Raw genomic sequence first — 21,871 nt, 5'->3', positions numbered from 1 at the left:
CAATAAATCTCAGTGAATTTTTTGAAGACAATATGGATTCTTAATTTTGGTTTTTAAGAAGAATACTTTATTTATTTTCATTGGATAATTGATAAAACCCTAGTGGTCTTTACAGTGCGCCAAGGGTATGATCCCCAAGGAGGGGAGCGCATGTTCACTATGGAGTACTTTTTTTATGGCAGAGCCAGTGGATTACCTGTGCGAAATGTGATGGTTCTGTTAACTCAGAATAGAGCTGGCAGACGAAGGGTGTTACATTTGTGATGAGTACCTTATCTGTCAAACTCTAAATCAGGCCCTTAGTAAATATCAGAAAAATATCGGCCTGAGAGGGAAGGTAATCTATCCACTCTGAATTAGGTATTATGCACATGCCAGGCGAAAAAATATTATTCACTGGTTTGGAGGAATATTGGAGAGCCTGTGGCCAGGAGAGCATGCTTTTATATATCGGGTGACCATGTGTAAAAAAAGTGTGCCTTTTTTGGTACTTAATAGGATAACTCATCCTCTTATCTGCGCTAACAGGACTGAAAACATATTCCCTGCGCTATAAAGCCCATCTGTGATGAAATACAGCTCACCCAAAGTGCCAAATAATTGAAGGCCAGTTAATAAAATTTGGGGTACTACCCTTACAGAGCAAATTATACACTTCCTTGGTGGGACAAAGCATAACTTTGTTTCTTATTTGGAGCTCATTGACTAGGTATACATGCACCAGCAGAACAGAGAGCTGACATATCATAAAATACTCCAGTCTTTGAATTAGATGGAGCAAAAGGCACCAAGATCTCTAAATTACACTTGATTGTGGCTCACAATGTGACTTCAAGTGACGTCAAGGGAACTAGGATGAATTAAATTCCTTGTAAAATAATGACGCCTGGCTGTGGAGTGAACATTGGGGGGTGAATGGATATAACCAATAACCAGTATTCGTCAAGAAAACAGATTTACTATTGATGAAATCTAAATGTTTGAGAAATCGTAACGCCACTTGTATTGGGGCTTTTTGCTACAAAACAAATGGCATGTTTTTAATACTATGCTACAACTGTAAAATTAAAAACTGGATGGTTCTGTCAACCACCCTAGAATAATATTTTAACCTTTTCAACTGTGCAATTAAGCTAGCTAATTGTCTTTCATATCATCTATTTCCAAACGCCTCCAGCCTTTTTAGGTCGACCCGGAGTCAGCGCACATGCGCTGCTCTGTGAGACTTGTTGCAGTGGAGTATGATAGAGAAGCCCCGCCCTTATTTGTCATTGGCTTCTGTCATTGTCCTTCGTAAATGCTGTCTTGCGAGTCGTTATGACGCTTGTTAGTCCCTCCTTAGTACCGCCTTGTCTGCATTTGTAACCTCCCATGGTGACTGGCCCCTTTACTTCGGATGCGTCACAGTATGTCTTATTTAGTCTGTAAGCACTCTTTACTTTGATGGGTTTCTCCTACTGCAGGCACAGCGTGCTTTCCTCACCATGCCCGCTTTCACTTTCAAGCAGCCCCGGACAGTGGCTGCCGCTTTTTTTAAGTGAAATAGGTCTCACAATTACAAGAGTTTGAGCTATTGCCGTTTTAAATGACAATCGCTTAAACTCTCGTAAATGCGAGATGTATTGCATTGCAAATGTTTTTTTTTTATATGAGACCGCAACTGCACTTGTAAGAATTAGCATGTTTATTATAACGAGTGCATTCTGCGCTAACGAGTGACGTAGTAATCTTTCTTCCCATTTTTCACATTTTAGAGATGGGAGCTAGATCCATACAGCTCAGAGCATTTAACAGAGTGAGCACTCTAGCTTTTGCTGGTCACATGCTTGATTGAAATTGACAACGTCAGTACTGGTAGGTAACCGGAGAGTGTACTGTAGTCGTACCTATTCCTGTAGCTATCCCGTTGTTTAAGTTGTACTGTTATGCCCACGTTTACCTTCCGTGATCGTTTCGAAGAGCTGATTGCACACTTATTTGCTTTGCACCACTGAACGTCATCTTTGTCGGGGCCAAGCTGCAAGGGATTTCAGAGGTGAACACGGCGCCTCGGTCTCTCGCAGTTATATTGCAAAATTGAAATTACATTTAATAGCAGTTCTGATTGACGTGAACTGAATATTAATGATAAAATGGATTGAGTTTGGGCGAAAGGCAATTTCATGGAATGTAATGAATATTTTATATCTGAGCGCGTGTGGGTCAGATAGAAAGGTGAGGAACGGGTATCATATTTGTATAAATCAAAATATGAACTTTAAACCCAGCCCCGGTTTAAAAGTGACGTGTCTCTTTCAGCGCCCTTAACTGATGCAGCTTTAATACAGAGGCTTGTTACCAGTCTAGCAAGACTGTAAATAATGGTATTTTATTATCACTTGTCTCAATCGCACGCATTTAGTAAATCCCAAAAGATTAAAGGCCCAGGTCAAACAGGATTACTTTAGAAGCAATCCCAGAGTCATTGGATGATCATCCAACTACTCTAGAAGTCATTTTCACATCATTAGACATCATCAAGCTCTTGAAGTCATCAGCAGAGATTAGAAACTTGAGCTCGATGACTTGTGGATGACTTGAAAATGAGCATCTGATGACTTCACAAGGTCTGACTATTCCTGATGACTTCAGGAGGATTTAAGAATGAGTATGCGATGACTTCACAAGGTGTGACTATTCCTGATGACTTCGGGAAGACTTAAGAATGAGTATGCGATGACTTCACAAGGTGTGACTATTCCTGATGACTTCAGGAGGATTTAAGAATGAGTATGTGATTACTTCATAAGATCCAATTGTGCTTGATGATTTGAAAATAAACATCCAAATCTCCACAAGCATCATTTCTTCTTAACATGATGAAATTGCTCCTTATGTTTTGAGAATGATTATACTTCTAGTGCAAGAGGTAAACACCCATTACAACTAATCTTTTACCACTACTACCATCACCCCGCCTACCATCACAATGCAACTACCATTACTCGGCAATGCCATTACAACGCATGGCATTACAATGCATATGCATTTACCACACATGCTTTTACAACGAAATTTGTTGTAAATGCATGAATGGTAGAAGCATATGTGATTTATATGTAAGTATAAGGTATGTATAGGGTTTGGGTTTTGGAGTGTAGGGTTATATGTTTTGGGGTTCAGGGGTAATTTTAGGGTTAAGGCGTTTGGGGTGCTGGGGTATTTATAGGGTTCAGGGTGGGTTTAGGTTATGGGGTGTCTGGGTATTTTTAGGGTTCAGGGTGGGTTTAGATTTTGGGGTGCAGGGGTATTTTTAGGGTTCAGGGTGGGTTTAGGTTTTGGGGTGCAGGTTTATTTTTAGTGGTCAGGAGTAATTTTCGGGTTAAGGGCATGTTTGGGTTTTGGGATGCTGGGGTATTTTTAGGGTTCAGGGTGGGTTTAGGTTTTAGGGTGCAGGGGTATTTTTAGGGTTTAGGTTTTGGGGTGCAGGTTTATTTTTAGTTGTCAGGGGTAGTTTTAGGGTTAAGGGCATGTTTGGTTTTTGGGGTGCCCAGGGTATTTTTGGGGTTCAGGGTGGATTTAGGTTTTGGGGTGCAGGGGTATTTTTAGGGTTCAGGGTCGTTGTAGGTTTTGGGGTGCAGGTTTATTTTTAGTGGTCATGGCTAATTTTAGGGTTAAGGGTATGTTTGGGTTTTGGGGTGCTGGGGTATTTTTAGGGTTCAGGGTGGGTTTAGTTTTTGGGGTGCAGGGGTATGTTTAAGGTTTAGGTTTTGGGGTGCAGGTTTATTTTTAGTTGTCAGGGGTAGTTTTAGGGTTAAGGGCATGTTTGGGTTTTGGGGTGCCATGGGTATTTTTGGGGTTCAGGGTGGGTTTAGGTTTTGGGGTGCAGGGGTATTTTTAGGGTTCAGGGTCGTTGTAGGTTTTGGGGTGCAGGTTTATTTTTAGTGGTCATGGCTAATTTTAGGGTTAAGGTGTATGTTTGGGTTTTGGGGTGCTGGGGTATTTTTTGGGTTCAGGGTGGGTTTAGTTTTTGGGGTGCAGGGGTATGTTTAAGGTTTAGGTTTTGGGGTGCAGGTAAATTTTTAGTGCTCCGGGGTAGTTTTAGGGTTAAGGACATGTTTGGGTTTTGGGGTGCCCAGGGTATTTTTGGGGTTCAGGTTTTGGGGTGCAGGGGTATTTTTAGGGTTCAGGGTCATTTTAGGTTTTGGGGTGCAGGTTTATTTTTAGTGGTTATGGGTAATTTTAGGGTTAAGGGTATGTTTGGGTTTTGGGGTATTTTTAGGGTTCAGGGTGGGTTTAGTTTTTGGGGTGCTGGGGTATTTTTAAGTGGCATGGTGGGTTAGGGTTTTGGGGTGTAGGGGAATTTTTAGGGTTCAGGGTGTGTTTGGGTTTAGAGGTGCTGGGGGATTTTTAGGGTTCAGGGTGGCTTTAGGTTTGGGATGTAGTAGAAAATTTAGGGATTGTTTTTGGGGTGCTCAGGGTAATTTTAGTGTGATTATAAAAACAAAGACAAAGCCATAAGAGATTTACTACTACATTTGTCTTTGATGACAATTTATTTGGGCGGCGTTTTAAAAAAACATTGCATCATGACTGCACATTCTAGTTCCACCCCCTTTTTGCTGCCACTCAATGACCCCCACGTTATAGTATCCCAGAAGAATAATTTTCAACTGCATCGCTCGCCAGTCAGGTGTTAATGAGAAGCACTACATACAGTATTTTAAGGGCGAATTAGCAAATATAAAACTGTAGAAACATACATTTTGGTGAAAAAAAATGAATTCCCTGGTTTAAATAATGCACGCTCCCATGGTACAACATTATGTGGAAACAAACCGTGCACTGTCAGAACTGAGATGGACAGTGCTGAGACATGTCAAAACTACAACTGCAGAACCTGTATTATATTACGCCTCGAAGCACAAATGATATTAAGGCACACAACTGAAAACGATCTGAACGAGCTGTCAAAGATTGGCATTTCTTTTGTACAATAAATTCAATGACATTTAATACTGTGAATATGGATGTCACGATGTGTGTAAGTAATGTTTACATGTTCACGTTGTTGCCTGGACCAACGGCGGCCTTAGGTGCGGGGAAAATCTTCGCCTCCAGCCTAGGCCTCTGGACAGGAGGGAAAAGATGCAAACAGTGCAAGTATCCCATCAAAGTCAATTCTTAAAAAATTGTATTGGGATATGACCCTAACATCTGCCTCCTATACTGGCCAAGGTTCTAATTTGACTGGCCGTTTCTTTGATATAAAATTCTTACCATCTTATGAGGCATATTGGGATATTATAGAGAGGCCCATGGACAGGAAATTGTATTTCCAGTTCAGAGTTGGGTCCCTCCCTGTAAAAGCTTTCACCCATAAATGGTCAATCTCAAAGAATGATAAATGTCATCATTGTTCAGACTTGATTGAGGATGCCGGTCATTTGTTGTTTGTGTGTCCGCTATATATTGCTCCCCGCCGTAGATGGATAAAACCAGTATGCCTAAATTTGGGAACACGTAGCTACAAGGAAGCTCTAAGAATTTTTGAATCTGATTGCACCCCCTGCTTGGTAATTGCCGTTGCTAAATTTCTGGGGTGGGCTTGGATATTGCGCCTTCGTACTTTGAAACCCACTGAAGCTGATCAATGAGTGTTTTGTCACCAAGAAATGTCTATTAATTTTATTTAATGCTTGATCTTTATGATCTTTTATCTATCGATGATGTTTTTATCTGATGTAATTCGCCAGCATAATGATTTAATGTATTTTTAAACTATTTTATCTTAGTATTTATGGAACTGTTAGGATGTATTTGCTTTTATGACATGCTGTCGAATAAAGCTTTTGAAACTTGAACTTGAATGTGGGTATGGACAAGTGAAATGGTGGATGACTGAGTGAAAGGATAGATATGTTTGATGGATAGGTTTTGAAGATGGATGAATAGGTTTGCATGTAGATGGGTGGATGGACGGAATGGTGAACGACTGAATATTGGATGGAAGACAGAATGTAAAGGTGGAATGATCATTATCAGCGAGTGGATGGAAGAATGAATGGCTATATGCTAGGATGCAAGAGAAAAGTAAGCCCGTCTGGGAGGGTCCCGATGACTAGCTTCACCTGCTTGGTGTCATAAGAGTTTTGGTTCAAAGTGGGGGTATTTTAATTTTCTGGCTACTCCCTTGCCTATACTCCGTGTAATTCCACTTTCTAACCTTTTATCCGACATCTCCACTCACCAAATCCGATCTCTACCATGCACATTGTTGTCCACATCAGGCATCTTCTCTATACTGCGCATGTGCTCTCCAACCTCTACAGGCCATTGCCACCCTATTTATCTACTCTTTACACTATAGTTTTTCTCTCAAGCGGTCAGTTGCTCTCTTCCCTCTGCACACATCTCAATATATCAGAATAAGGAAAGCACAAATGAAGCATATTTTTTGTAATTCATTGAAGTTTGGTGGAAACAAATATTTAAATACGATTTAGAAAAAGTCAGTACGCTAGGGGATGACACTTCCGCACATGGTTTTGTGCACTGTATACTTTAAATGAGTAAAACTGTATGCCTGAGCAAATGTACTAGTAATTTCAGTTGAAAATGTGTTGACTGTAAAGGCAGTGCACTACCACACCAGGCATACTCCACACTATACCACTGTACCCTCTACCACACACTTTACTCCATGACACACTACTCCACTCTATGACCTCTGTGCCACTCCACTCTACGATACTGTGCTATGCCAATCTACTCTACAACACTTCACTGAACTCCCTCTACGCCACTCTACTCTACGACACTGTACTTAACTCTACCCCACCCCACTACACTCTATGCCTCTCCGTTCTATGACACTCTACTCCACTCCACATCAACAGCAATCAACAACACTCTACTCCACTGTCCACAACAAACTTTAGCGCACCACCTAACTTTAATGGACAGGAGCTGAGCAATTTGTTTAATGTAACTAAAGCATCATGTGGTAGCGCATTATTTGCAGATAGCACATTTTCCATTTAAATGGTCACCAAACGAGCACAGGCATACAATCTTACTGATGAAACTGTACTGCACACAAATGATGATGTGTGGAAATTGGGTTTCAATGAATATTTAATATTTGTGCATCACCAAGTAAAGAGTCTTAATGTGGGCTGATCAACTAAAATTTTTGTTTCCATCACACTTCAGAATTACAAAAAAAAGTGCTTAATTTTACTATCCTAACTGCTGTATGTGTTCAGTTCATTGGCAGATATTTAGATTTTGTTGTGTGTTAGGTTAAAATGACATCCTCCAGATTTCCTTTCACACTTTATGTACCCCAGCAGGATTGTCAGATAATTCACTTTACTTTCTCTGACTGCAAAGTGAGATGAGTTCGTAAACAGCAGTTGTGTTAAAATATTAAGCAGCAGAAGCTCTAGCCTATTTATTGCCTGGACTTTGGCAACCCAGCAAAAATCAACTTGCAACCCACAGTTTGGGAAACACTGCTCTACAATACCCTATGCTACTCCACTCTGCACCCTTTCACTCTACTCCATCTATGCCATTCCATGACACTATGCCATTCCACAACACCCCACTCTACGATATAGCACAACACTCTGTAGCACTGTACCCTAAGCCATTCTGTATGACATGCCCCTCCACTCTGCAACACTCTTTTTGTCCTTTGCCAAAATGTGTTCTCCTCGCTGCACAAGCAACCCTTCACCCTATATGTCCACGGTCCTCACCCACTATCGATATCAGTTTTCCAATTGACTTCACTATATCAACTGTGCAAGTTGTAGCTCCTCTCTCATTCCTGTGTACCAACACTCTCCTGCCCGTATTCTCTGTCTCCATTGCTTATCCACTCTCCTGTCACCACCCTGGGTACTTGCTTTCAGCTTTGATGATCCACTTTACCCTGTACTTCCATGTGTGATCTCTGCCATCTGTGTGCACCATTCATATGCTCCTTCCAGTGTACATCCATTGTTCTCATCTCCAAGTCCCACCTGCACTGTATATCATATACTTCTGCTTTCCACATCCACTCTCTGCAGTTACTCTCTTCTCTCTGAACACTGCCTCCTGCGGTCTATATGCTGCATCCACTTTGCCCTCTACCTTCTCTATCCCTTTCTATATCTGCCTCCTGAAAAGGCTCTCTATCGTCCATATACATTCACCACCCACCAAGTCTAATTTTACACTCCATGTGTGCACCACCCAACATAGTTACACTCCAAGAGCACAGTCCATACAGTAATTTGCTCTCAATCCTTCACATATGCAATACATATGCACTACACTGTCCACTGTGTGCATCCAATCTCCACCCTGTACATATGTCCTGTACATACACTCTCCAAAATGGACATACATTCCTTGACTTTCACTTGGATTTTACACCCTTTGTCTGCTCTCCATCTGCAATATGCACTCTAGGCTATCCATGCACACCCTGCTTATCCACTCTCCACTCTGTATTTTCACTCTCCACTCAGTGTTCTCCACACCCCATACAATAAATGCAGTGCAGGCTCTACCCTGTACATCCGCACTCAGTGGTTCACATCCTCTCTCTACACTGCACATCCACTCTCCTAACCCTCTCCTCGTGCTGTATAGCTGCTTTTACCCCCGTTATCTGCTTTACCTTGTACGCTACCTGTGCTCTCTTTTTTTTTTTTTTTTTGAAAATGTTTATTGGCATGAAAATCACTCAAATACAGTGCAATCAACTTCCCACGCTTGCCCGAAACATACCTACATACAAGTCCCTTTGCACCAACATCCTTACTATGACTCCACAATATACTAAGTAATTCAGTGCCTCCCCAGCAAACCTTGTGGGGTAATCCATGAAAGTCCTCCATGCAGCTCATATACCCGTAGGTCTCGGAGTCTCCACTCAGGAGATTCTGCCGTGGCTACCTGTGCTCTCTAGGCTGAATATCTGCTTCTAAACTTTCTCTTCACCCTCCATATGTGATCTTCACATGCACTTTCAATAATACATCCATTTTCCACTCTTTAAATCCGCTCTCTATATCTGTTCTCCACCCTTTACATCCATTCAAAGCCCTCTGTATCCACTCCCCAAGTCCCACTTCCACTCTCCACCATGTACATCTGCTCTCTACATCCATTCTTTCCTATCCTCATGCTTGACATTAACTCTCCACCCTCTACATTTGCTTATTACATTGGCTCTCCTGTCCATATATACTTTCTTGCTGCCCCTTCTGGTCTCCACCCTCTCCATTTGCCCTCCAAATGTGCTCCTCACCCAGTACTTGCTCCCTGCCCACCACATTCTGTACTCTTCCCTCCGATATCTGCATGCCAACCTGCGTATCCGCTCAGCTCCCTCCTCAAGTTCACGTTTGCTCTCTGCCGTGTACATCCTCTATTTGTCCTGTACGTGCACTCTAAACACTCTACAACCTGCACTTGCGTTTTCCACCCTGTCCATATGCTCTATTTATAAGATGCACTTTCCATCTTATACATTCACTCTGTTTCACACTCATTCTCCATAAATATTGCCATGAAATGTAGGTCGCATCTCGATCCACCCAATACACCCGCTGTCCAGGATTAGTCTCTCAGTTCCATCTCCACTTTCCAAACCCCTTACCACTCTGTATATCAGCTTACCATGTCGACTCCTTTACCTTCATGTATTCTTTCCATTGTACATTCATTGTCACTCTCGTTCCACCCTCTGAATGTGTTCTCCATCCTAAACATCCACTGTATCCCCTCTCTACAGTTACAGTTGGTACTATTACTCTTTCATATTTCTCCATTTACCAGTCTCAGAAGGAGGGTAGATTAAGTTTGCTCTACAACTCTATGCCAGTCCTCTTCACTCTACACTTCACCACTCTACTCAACACCACTACTCTGTGTTACCACTGGACACCACTAATCCATGACACCACCACTCTGCTACTACTGCTCTCAACACCCCTCAACTCCCCACTCTAGGCCCCTGGACTCCATGCCAATGTATTGTACGCCACTCTACTATATACCACTTCACTCTACAACTGTCCCCCTAAACGCTACACAAGTTGCTGGGTCAGATAAGAATATAGCGTCTACTTAAGAAATCAGGAAACTAACTTGCATCTATTTTCTCTTTATATCCAGCCCGTGTTAAATAAGGGAAACAAAAGAATAACAGTTTTTCTACTCTCCGTGGATCAGATAAGTAACGATGTCCTTCTAACCATATATAACATCATCATCCTACCATATACCTGATAGACGAGGATGCTTTGTTTAAATATATCTTTCTTCTCTAATTGTATTCTGTACAGGACGAGAGGCTGAAGAAAATCCGGCGTGAAGAAACAGAGCTACACAAGCAGGTACCTCCGGCGAGGGAACATGGATGCGAACAGGTACCCGGAAGAAGAGATCAACGACCTGTAAGTGGAAGACCCGCGTGTCGGAGCCGTAACATGTCAGAGACGTCCAATCAAGGTACCACGAATTCCCGACTGCAGGACAACAGGACCCGAGCAGGTACGTCAACAACACCAAGGGAGTGCAGGAAATGCTAGTCAGATCTGTGACTGACCAATTTATCCGCACTTGACTCCACCCAGCTCCCTGTCTGCAATAGGAGCGGGAGTGACTGACAATGCCCCCACCTTGCTCTCCTTGAGCCTTGTTCTGTCTAATGCTGGGTGTTTAGGGCCTTGTTTTTTGTGAACCAGCTTTTGTGTCATAGATTATGGCCATCTTCAGTTTTACCTGTTTTAGATGCTGAAAGGAGGATGTAGAATGGGTCCTGGTTCAACAAATTTGAAATGCTTTGATATTTATGGAACATATAGATCACTGGTATCCTGGAAAGCTATCTCTCTGCCCTGATAGTATTTCCCGAGGCATATTTGTTTGAGTGAGTGGTTAAGGGGCTTGGTGCCACAGTCCTGCAACTGTAGAAGGACAACATTGAATCATTCAACTGTTAAATGCCGAACTTGTCACTTCCCCAAGCTGGAAAAGAACACACAGGATATCTCTGTCCTGTCTCAGGATGTCTTAGACGTCTGTTTCTGACCTGCACCATCAATTGGCCATGTGAAAGCCACTGAAACCATGGCTGTGCATTGAGATTCAGAATTACAAAAATGTTTGAACCCTGGTCAGTATGGTAATTTTTTAGACTGGTTTCCAAATATGTATACTGTATGTAGAGTTCAGGCTCAACATGGCTGCCTCCATGATGGTTTTGTAAATTAAATCTGGTATTGATTGCTTTCTGTTTGCAGAGGAAGCGTGACAGCGTCTGGTGAACAGCGGCGGTTTCTTCACTTGGACAGGTGAGTCTTCTTTCTTAACCTCCTGCCCACCTCTTCATCAATGCCTTGCTCTCACCATTACCTCTTTGACCAAGTAACCGTAATGTTAAACTTATGATCCCTTGTAACCATATCTCATCGGGCACACTATATGAAATAAAAGGATTGGACCATTTTAAAGGCACCCCAGTCCTATTAAAAACCTAAAATAGTGGTGTCAACATGATACTGATGTATGTTCATTTCTTTTTCCTCCAGACTCTATGAAGTATATGTGCAGGGATGAAGGCTGGCCATCACTGGACAACAGAACTATGAAAAGGAAGCTGGCTTTAAAGATTTGCAATACTGGAAGAGGACTAAAGACAACTCTGAATCTAAAAACAAACATTGAAGTTGCTGGCTTTCATTAAGCCTTTTGTTATTTTTGTAGTATTCTGACATTTTTTTCCCCTCTTGAAGAGTGTCCTGGACTTTCTTTATGTTCTCTTGTTCAGTATCCTGGCTCCTATGGGGCCAAAGGTGTGTTTTAGATCAATAAAATTACATGTTAACGCATCCCCTTTGGTGCTTTTTCATTTAACTATCACTATTTTTCAGTCTTTTGTCACTGGTCACCACATTAAACAGCTTCAGATAATGCTCTGTACCTCAAAGTAAGGCAAGTCCCAGTGAGTCAGAAGTATGAGAGTAGCTGCACAAGTTGTTAATCTTATCTGAATGCAAAGTATAACATTGTTGAAGCCACTACTTTTGTATGCATATGGTATTTCTACAGCACAAAGCTAGCCAAAAGGAATGTTTCTGAGATTTATTTTGTACAGTGCCCGCATCTCACCGTAGAGTTTAAAAAGTAATCTTTCCAGAGTAGGAGAATATTGATCTTATTATTGGGACCAGATTTATGGAAGATTTGTTTTTGTTTTGCTTAAGTTTTATAATGCGGACTTGATGCAAAATCTTTTCAGGATTTATAAACCAGAGCAAATTGGTATTTGTTACAACACTCATCCACAATGGGAAACATTTGTAGGTTTTTCTAGGCATAGCATTTTTGTGCTGCTAGGGGGCCCTTCCAGTACAAAACCAAAGCTAGACTCTCGCAGACACCTTTGCACCATAGTGCAAATGTGTGTGCATGGTGCTCGACTGCCTAATGGTGCAGTGTTGCAAGGGAGAGGGGTAGACATGGCACTTTCCTGCTCTCACCCTGTGATGCAACGCAGCAAATTTGGGTGTTGAGCTGCGTTAAGTGACACTTTTATAAATCTAGGTCTTACTTTAGAACTCATGGAATTGCAAATAATTCATGGTATTGTATAAAGAAGGCATATTGCATTCAAGAGGCTTGTTTTTGACAGGAAGGTTCCTTGAGGAGGTGATCCTCTAAATATTTACCTAACAGCACATCCATTTTCCTAAACTAATAGTGGGACCCTGCAAGGGAATACTGGCAATCAGCTAATGTGCTTGTAACATGGAAATTTTAAGGTGTAATTCAGCCCGTAATGATTTATTAGAGATCCACAGCCACTGATTTATTCATTAAATCACCTGGGAGCTATCTACACTTGGCCTGCCATTGGCATAAAATCCTGCAAGAGTATCTCATAACCATCTTAAAGACCTTATGTCATTGTCTAGTAATCCACGCTCCTTCTGTAGTTGTCCTAAATTATCTATGCTAATTTTGGAGTTATCATTAAATCATCCTGGAGTAATCCACACTCATCCTGAAATTATCATGGTATCATTCCAGAGTAATCAACTTCCATCCTAAAGCGGTAATAGGATCATCCAGGAATAATCCACAATCATCCTTAAATTGTCTGGAGCCCATCCTGGAGTAATTCACACTCATCCCAAAGTTGTCAATTAGTATTCGTGGAGTTGTAAAAGGTAATCACTCCCTGCCAGTGGAAGTCATCAGAACACCATCCTAGAGTAGTTTTTGTGATTACAGTAAGAGTCATCTCATTTAAATATTTCCCCCTATAGGCATACTTCAGGATGGTTTGGGATGACGTCCCCAGATAATTGCAGGAATAGCCTGGCTGAAGTCATCGAATGACTTCAGAATGGCTCCAGGATGATCTTCCTTTTTGACCAGGGGGGCTGGGTTGGCGATAACATTTAAAGATTCACATTTTCCTTAAGGCGACAGCAATAACAACATCAACACAATGAAATACCCCTCCAGCTATATCCAGTTGCTGTGTTTATTCCCCACAGTTGAGAGGGTTAAGGCGCATGATGTTTGTGTCCAGCAGGTCTAAGGTGATAATATATCTTTTGTAGTTAATGTCCTTGCTACAGTGACCTTTGTGTAACCTGCTGGCCAAACGTTTATATCAACGTAATATAGCACATGCGTTGTTTGATGTGCCCACAGCAGAATCCTAAAGATAACCTGTGTGTCACAGGCTTGAATTGCCCTAAGATAATTTATAGCTCATTTGTGCTTGATGAAATGAGCGTGTGTAAAATGCACATCGCAAGATCCAATCCTGACTGAATAACTCGTTGAATTAAACTCCCTCAACAAACTGCTGCATGTAATCTTCATGGTCTATGTTTGAATCCCAGCTGACTTTTTCATTCTTCAGACAATTACTCTTTAAAGTCCATCTATCTGATACTGCTATTTCTAGCCATATGTTTGGTTCCTTTCGCTTTCCATTGCAAAATAGTTTTATGGGAGAATTAATGTTATATTGGCTTACTTGAGGGAATTATACGGTGGTAAAAAAGGGAGAAAGGTACTTTGAAACTTTGATTCACCAAGAGCCTTTCACAGGGGCACAATTAGACCTGATTGTCTGGGGGAGGAAATATCCTTAGAGCCAATACAACACAATAGAGTGGTAAACTGTGCATATTGAACATATTGGTCAAACTCCATATGATTATAACAAAAACAAATTGTGGATTTGTCAGTGTTGTAACAGACTACTGATAGACCTCTCTCAAAATGGGAATGAGTGATTTGACAACCAAAAAGCAACGTCTACTGACTTCAAGCCAAAGCGAATTAGATCCAGTTTTTGCAAAGTTATTTGAAGATGATAATCCCTTGGTGCTAATGCTCTTTAAAAAAAAAACAATAGTAACCCCTCTGAAATAATAATCTTGTGACCTTTTTAATTCCATCTTCAAAAAGATGCTACTGTCTTGCTATTGATCTAAGGTGCATTTTCAGTTCTCTCATCAGAACGTTGCGAAATTGCTTGTTTGAAGCCAGACACATATTACCAAGCTTAGTGGGTTAACTTGGCAAATTTTTTGAAGTGTGACAAGCAGAACTTGGGTTTTATTGTTGATACATCTTCCTTTCCACCTGAGAGTGTCAGTCAGTTAGCAATATGGTCACCCTTCAATTACTCTGCCAGAAACCTGTGCTATTCTAAATACAAATAATTGTCGTTAGCATCCCACGTATTGATCAGTTCTCATATGAGATAACCAAGCTGCATCCAGAGAGAAATCTAACCAGATATAAAACTGGCAAAAAGGTAGTCACCTTTTGCGTCACAGGACCCTCTACTACACAACCTGGTACCATACAGGCATTTCTTGTACCATACTGGCACTTACCCCCTTTTACCTTGCGTGACATTGTACTACACCGACATTTGCCTCTTTTTACCTCACAAGACCCTTTATCACTTCGGCCTTTACTGCCTTCTACTACATTACAACATTCTACCTCACTGGACCGGTTACCACCACATTTTGCTGCTTTTTACCTCACAAGGCCTATTACCACCCAGGACCTTTTACCATACCAGCACTTGCCGCCTTTTACATCACAGAATCTTCTACTACACAACCTTTTACCATACCAGCATTTACCTCACAGGATCTTTTACTACACCAGCATTTCATTTACCGCATTCTTCTACACAGCAACCTTTTACCGGACCAGTATTTGCCTCTTTTTACTTCACGGGGGCAGGGAGTGGGACCTTTTACCACACAAGATCTTTCACCTCACCGTCACATGCCGCCTTTTACATCACAGGACCGTTACCCCACCTGCATTTACGCCTTTTACCTCATGGAACATTCCACCACACAGGACCTTTCACCAGATCGGCATTTATTGCCTTGCACTACACAAGGACCTTTTACCTCAAGGGACCTTTTAAGTCCCTGGTCTTTTATACATTTAGACCAAGGGGCGATTTACTATGCGATATTCGCCCCCTTTTACCACAGAAGACCTTTGATGTAAGGGACATTTTCCACCTTCGTCACACAGGAACGTTCCTACGCGCATGTTTGCCTCATTTTTAGATCTCGCCTAAGCAGCGCTTGCACTGTCTCTTCAAGACATGCTGTATTCATGTAAGGACTTAAAGCTCCGCCCACTTTCCCCCCACCCTTCTTTTTAATTGGCTCCCATCAGCCTTGTCTCATCTTGTAACCTCCCGAGAGGACACCCCCTGTTACATATGATGTTACTGTGTAGGCTTTAATTACAGCCTACAGCACTATTTTTTTTAATGTTTTTCTCCTGCCTGCACCATGCTGACTCTCAACAATTTCTTTCACGGCATGCCTCAGCTGATATAATGGACGGTGTGCCTTTGGTTTGTTATTTGCGGCGCCAAAGGCGGTCACGATTTCTTTCCTTCTATTTATTAACTTTTTTGGTTTAAAGCGCCTCATTTTGCGCTTTCATTTTAATGGCGGCTGTGCCCCTTTCTATAGATGCAACTTGTTTAGAGAAGGGTGTGCAGCCGCTATTAAAGTGAAAGCAGGGAATGGGGCGATTTTACCCCAAAAAAGGATTTGTTTGTCAAGTTGAGAAACAATGTTTTTTTTTTTTTGTAAAAGCGCTCCATGCTGCGCTTTGTATTTAATGGCAGTTGCGCACCTTTCTTTAGACGAGCCGCATATAAACAAATGGGCAAGGCCACCATTAAAGTGAAAGCGCAACATGGGGTGCTTTTCGAAAAAAAAAAGTGTTTGTCAACTTGGCAAACGAATGCTTTTTATTTTTTGTAAAAGTGCCCCATACTACGCTTTTACTTTAATGGCAGCCATGCACCTTTCTTTAGATGCAGTTCATCTAAAGAAAGGGGCGCGGCTGCCATTTAAGTGAAAGTGCGGCATAGGGCGCTTTTACAAACAAGATTTGCAATGCAATAGGTCTCACATTTGTGAGAGTTTAAGCTATTAGCATTATAAATGACGGTGCCTTTTATTTATCTGTTTTGAAAATCAACAGATAAATAAAAGGTGTTGGACTTGGCCCTTTTTGGCTACAGTTCCATAAACTATTTGCCTTCCCCCTAGACCTTTTTTCTGACATGGTGTTGCCAACTTAGATGCTTTGGGCACTTTGTCACTGCTGATCAGGGTCAAAGTGCAAGTGCTCCCTGTATAAAGTGTTATGGTAATTGGTTGTCCATAATTGGTATGTTTGCCTTACTAGTAAAGTCCCTAGTAAAGTGCACTGTGTTTTCCAGGGCTGGTAAAGCACACGCTACTCGTGGGCCTCCAACACTGATTGTGCCGCCCACACAAGTAACCCTAAAGAGAGAACTCAGGCCTGCCACTGCAGTGCTTGTGCACAGTTTGCTAACTGCCATGTTGTGCTGACAAGTGCACCCACTTGCCAGGCCTTACCCTTCCATGGACATCAGACACCCCTATAGTAGGCCCAAGGTACCCCCCTGGGCAGGGTGCAGTGTCTGTGAAAGGTAGGACATGTACTGTTGCAAGGCCATCTTGCCCATAGGACAGAATGGGGAAGGCTGTGTAATATGTTCCATGCCTCTCTTCCCATAGGCTTAAGATGGAGAGGTGAAGTTTAGTGTGCCTGAACTCACAATTTAATAACACATCTATTTGTGAAAGTGGTTTTTGAATTGTGGGTTTAGAAACCAACCTTTTAGAAATGGCTGGTTTTTTGTGTTCTAATAATTCTGTGTGTCTCTGCCTGGTTGTGGATTGACTGTCTGGATTTGAATGTGATAGGATCTGGGAAATGTCTTGACCCAGGGGAGGAGTAGGTGAGACAGCAACAGGCTGACCTACATCTGGAATGTAGGGGGGAGGAATAGTGTCATGTCCGCGGCCCCGACCGCTGCCCCTTTCATGACCCTTGCAGCGAAAGTCGCCCGCTGGAAACGGGCCGCAGTGCTGTTCCTCGAGATGCGGGACACTTGGGAGACTACCGAGGGAGCCAGGCAACTACCGCTCGCAGCGGCCTGTGCTTCCGAAGACGCGCGTGCACCGGAAGTGACGCAGCGCGAGATCCGGACGTCTTCGTAAGCCGGAGCCGAAGAAGAAACGCTTGCAGATTATTCTGGAGCACAGACGAGAACCTTGTTGGTGAATCCTAGGCTGTGGTTCCAGGGTGCGGTAAGGGTGTCGGTGACACCGCCAAGACTCCTTTCCTCACGCTAGCGCTTCCTTCGCTAGCGGTTTCTTGTGACTCTCAGATTCAGCTGCCATTCGTGTGGTTCTTGTGGATTGACTATTTCCTGACCCATATTATGCGTGGTGCACACGTGAAGGGGTGACATTACCAGGTGGTATGATAGTAATACCGCGCTATGGATTCTTGATACAGAACTAATTCTGCCTTATAAAGTCGTTACCAATACAAAGCCAAATGCTACACGTGATGCCAAATGATTATGTGTGATAAGTGTGTGTGTTTGTCTCATCTTCTAGCCGAGGGTTGTAGAGAGGTCGCTCGGCTGCAGCATAAAACCTTCTTCCCCAGTGAAGTCTACACACACACCCTTTCGGGTGGGTAACTGTGTTACGTCCTTGCAGAGTGTACATTCTCATGTGGTGTGGACTGGTGTTTATGTGTTTGTTTACCAACAGTCCTGCGAGTTGAGTATTGTGTACCGAATTCCTGCACCCCTACGCTAAAGGAGACTAGGTGGCCCAGAAGAGGCTTTGACAAATATTAATCGCCCTTCTTCTGGCACGGCCAGATTTGGTTCTTTTCTTTTACAGGTAGACCTAGTTATTCAAAGTAGAAAAACCAGTGGGGCATCAAGTATGGCCTGTATTGCATGGTGTTAACAAACCTTGTGTTTTCTTTACAGATCTCCCTCCCCGCTGTTCCCTTCCTTTCCTTCCCCCGATTGACCCCCTTAAGCTTACGTGCCTTTACGGCAACTCGGAATTGAGGTTGTCAATAGGTGGACCCCATTGAGCAACGAACCGATTCTGAGAGGCCTCCGCGGGGCCTGACAGAATAATCTGCCTTACTTTAATATACCTCTCCCGGTCAGTTCGTTGTTGCCATGGCCACCCTGGAAGATGTCTTAGCTACCCTGGTGACCCTTCAACAGGAGATCACTGATTCTAGGACCGAGATAGCGGCCTCTAGGGCCGAGACAGCCGCCCTGCAGGACACGGTAAACAAGTTACTGAGGAACCCTTTTGACGCCCAGTTAGGGCGTTGTGCTAGCGGTAGCTTGTTTCAGTTTGGAACTCCCTCGGCTCCCACACCGTTGACAGGTAGAACTGCCCACTCCCATTCCCTTGGCTGCCCCTGAACGTTTCCAGGGAGATGCGTCTAAGGTGCAAGTCTTTATGACACAAATATTGCTACATTTTACATGCAAACCTAAAGCCTTCCCTACGAATCAGGCTAGAGTGGCCTTTATGATATCGTACCCCTTGTTGTATGACTGGGAGGAGTTCAAGAAGGAATTTGAGACAGTGTTTGATCGCAGAGCGGCCTCTTTTACGGCCGATAGAGAGCTTTTGGAATTAAAACAGGGTAAAAAAGATTTGGTGACATACGTCAATGCCTTTCAGAGGCTGGTAGCCGAAACTCAGTGGCCTGAAGAAAAGAGAGGTGCCCTATTCTATCAAGGGTTAAAAGACGACATGAAGGATGTGATAGCCCAGATAGATCCTCGACCCTCAACGTGCATAGATTTGATTAACCTAGCGCTACGATTAGACTATCGTATGGGAGAACGTCGGGGGGGATAGAAAAAGGGTAGAGAGACAACCGATGCGCTTTGACAAGAGTAGAGGCTTAGGTGGGGGGTCGGGATCCTCCATAGAACCTATGGATATAGGAGCCGTCAGAGCACCACTAAAACAAGCAGAGAGAGAAACTAGAAGAAAATCAGGCCTCTGCATGTATTGTGGAAGGAAAGGACACTTCGTAAGGGAGTGTTTAGCCAAACCTAGAACAGGGTTTGGGGTAACAAAATCCTCAGGAGTTACGGCTGAGGAACCCCAGGGAAACTAATTCACTCAAGGAAGGCAGAGGGGGAATCCTTGAGTGGTGTATGCATCCCTTCAATATTGAAACAGACTGAACACTCCGCCCAACATTTCTTTCTTTCGGTGAACCTCAAGACCCCCTAAGGATGGCAAACAATAGACGCCATGATTGATTCAGGAGCCACAGGGCTGTTCATGGACCTTGGTGTGGCCAAGAGCTTGGGCCTTGTGTTGCTGGCAAAGACCAACCCGAGGAGGTTTTGGCAGTTGATGGAAAGAAACTGAGTACTGGCCCCATTGAATACCACACCTCCCATTTAGTAATGAAGTGTGGGAGAGACCATACCGAAACGGTACGTTTCAATGTACTTCAGGATCCTCAATACGGAGTAATACTAGGGCTCCCATGGTTAAGGTTACATAACCCTGATATTGATTGGAGGGAAGACAGAGTGAGGTTTGGCGGGTCCTGGTGCAAGGCCCATTGTATGGGAGGAGTTCATAAAAAAAAGTTTAGCATACTCTCCTCTTACAACATAGTGACCGCTGCAGAAACCGATGTCCAGCTCCCCTCATGGTATGCTGAGTATCAGGACGTCTTTTGTGAGAAGCTAGCGGACATACTGCCCCCGCATAGGCATTACGATTGCCGAATAGACCTAGTACCTGGGGCGTTAATACCTTGTGGACGGTTGTATGCGTTAACGGAGGCAGAGAACACACACTTGAGAGAATACTTAGATAGATACCTCGAGAATGGGTTCATCCGTCCCTCAAGATCCCCAGCGGCCTCTCCTCTCTTTTTCATCCCTAAAGCTAACGGCGAAAAGAGAGCATGTATAGATTATAGAGCCTTGAATGACATAACGATAAAAAATAGATATCCCTTGCCTCTGATACCTGTCTTACTAGAACAGGTCAAAACCGCAGTCATTTACACTCGTCTAGACTTAAAAGGGGCTTATCACCTAGTTAGAGTACGAGAGGGGGATGAATGAAAGACTGCCTTTCGTACACGTTATGGCCTGTATGAGTACACGGTAATGCCCTTCGGCCTGTGCAATGCCCCCGCAGCCTTTCAATACTTCGTGAACGAGGTGCTGCGGGAGTTTTTGGACAGGTTCGTGGTGGCATACATCGATGACATCCTCATTTACTCTTCCTCAGTCGAGGAACATCGGGCACATGTCTGTCAAGTATTTGATGCTTTAAGGAGAAACAGGCTATACTGCAAGCTCCGCAAATGTGAGTTCCACGTGGATAAAGTGGAATTCTTGGGGGTGAGGCTGACACCCACCGGACAAGAGATGTCCGACAGAAAAATCTTAGCCGTGAAAGAATGGCCACAACCTTCCAATGTGAGGGACATCCAATGCTTCCTTGGATTTGCGAACTTTTATCGCAGGTTTATAAATAGGTTTTCTACCGTAGTGGCTCCCATCACCAAACTATTGAGAAAAAACGAACAGTTTCACTGGTCTACGGAAGCGGAGCGCTCCTTCCAGTGCTTAAAAGAAGCCTTCGTTACCGCTCCCATACTAGCTCACCCTGATCCGGAAAGACCCTACATAGTAGAGGCAGACGCCTCCGATGTAGCCATAGGAGCTATCCTGTCGCAAAGACATAAGGTCACCGGCCAACTTCATCCTGTGGCCTACATGTCCAGGAAATTGAACCAAGCTGAAACACGGTATACCATAGCAGAAAAAGAGCTCTTAGCCATAAAGGAAGCCTTCAGCGATTGGAGGCATTGGTTGTTAGGAGCCAAACATGTGGTCACGGTATACACTGACCATCGCAACTTGCAGTTCATGCGGTCCACCCGAATGTTGTCTCCTAGACAGTTGCGCTGGATGTTGTTCTTCTCAGAATTTCATTATATTGTCACCTATCGCCCCGGGACCGAAAACCGAAAGGCAGACGCACTGTCTAGACAAGAAACCCCCGCAGAAACCAAGACAGAAGCTCAGCATGCGTTTCTGGATCCGCAGAAGGTCATCGGAACACTTCATACGGATGCCTTCCTCCAAAAGGTAACCCTAGGAGTAAAAACCCGTTACTGGCAGAAATGGTTGAAAGAACATCCCCAGTGGAGGATCCACAAAGGCATCCCGATGAAAGGCAAACAATTGCTTGTGCCAAACCAGGCCTTGCGTACGGAGGTATGGCAAATGTGTCACTATATGCCCAGCACTGGCCACAACGGCATCAGAAAGACCCTCAATAGGATCTCTCGACAATTTTGGTGGCCGACCGTCGTGGAAGACACCACGAACATGGTTCATCGTTGTGAAACATGCGCAAAAGCCAAGACAGATCACGGGAAAACCCAAGGTCTC

General features: G+C 43.4%; 1 protein-coding gene and 1 long non-coding RNA gene across 2 annotated transcripts in view; both read left to right on the top strand.

The window, feature by feature from the left end:
- The window catches only part of C6H6orf58 (chromosome 6 C6orf58 homolog), an 868,971-nt gene that overhangs the window by 695,441 nt on the left and 151,659 nt on the right, over positions 1-21,871 (top strand).
- Positions 9,732-11,635, top strand: LOC146820967 (uncharacterized). Its single transcript, XR_014963076.1, has 3 exons — positions 9,732-10,536; positions 11,289-11,339; positions 11,577-11,635. It is a non-coding gene; the product is annotated as an uncharacterized LOC146820967 (long non-coding RNA).

Source organism: Triturus cristatus, chromosome 6 (assembly GCF_964204655.1).
Source record: "Triturus cristatus chromosome 6, aTriCri1.1, whole genome shotgun sequence".
NCBI lineage: Eukaryota > Metazoa > Chordata > Amphibia > Caudata > Salamandridae > Triturus > Triturus cristatus.
The sequence above is the reverse complement of the archived record's forward strand: the minus strand, read 5'-3'. Positions and strand labels throughout refer to the sequence as shown.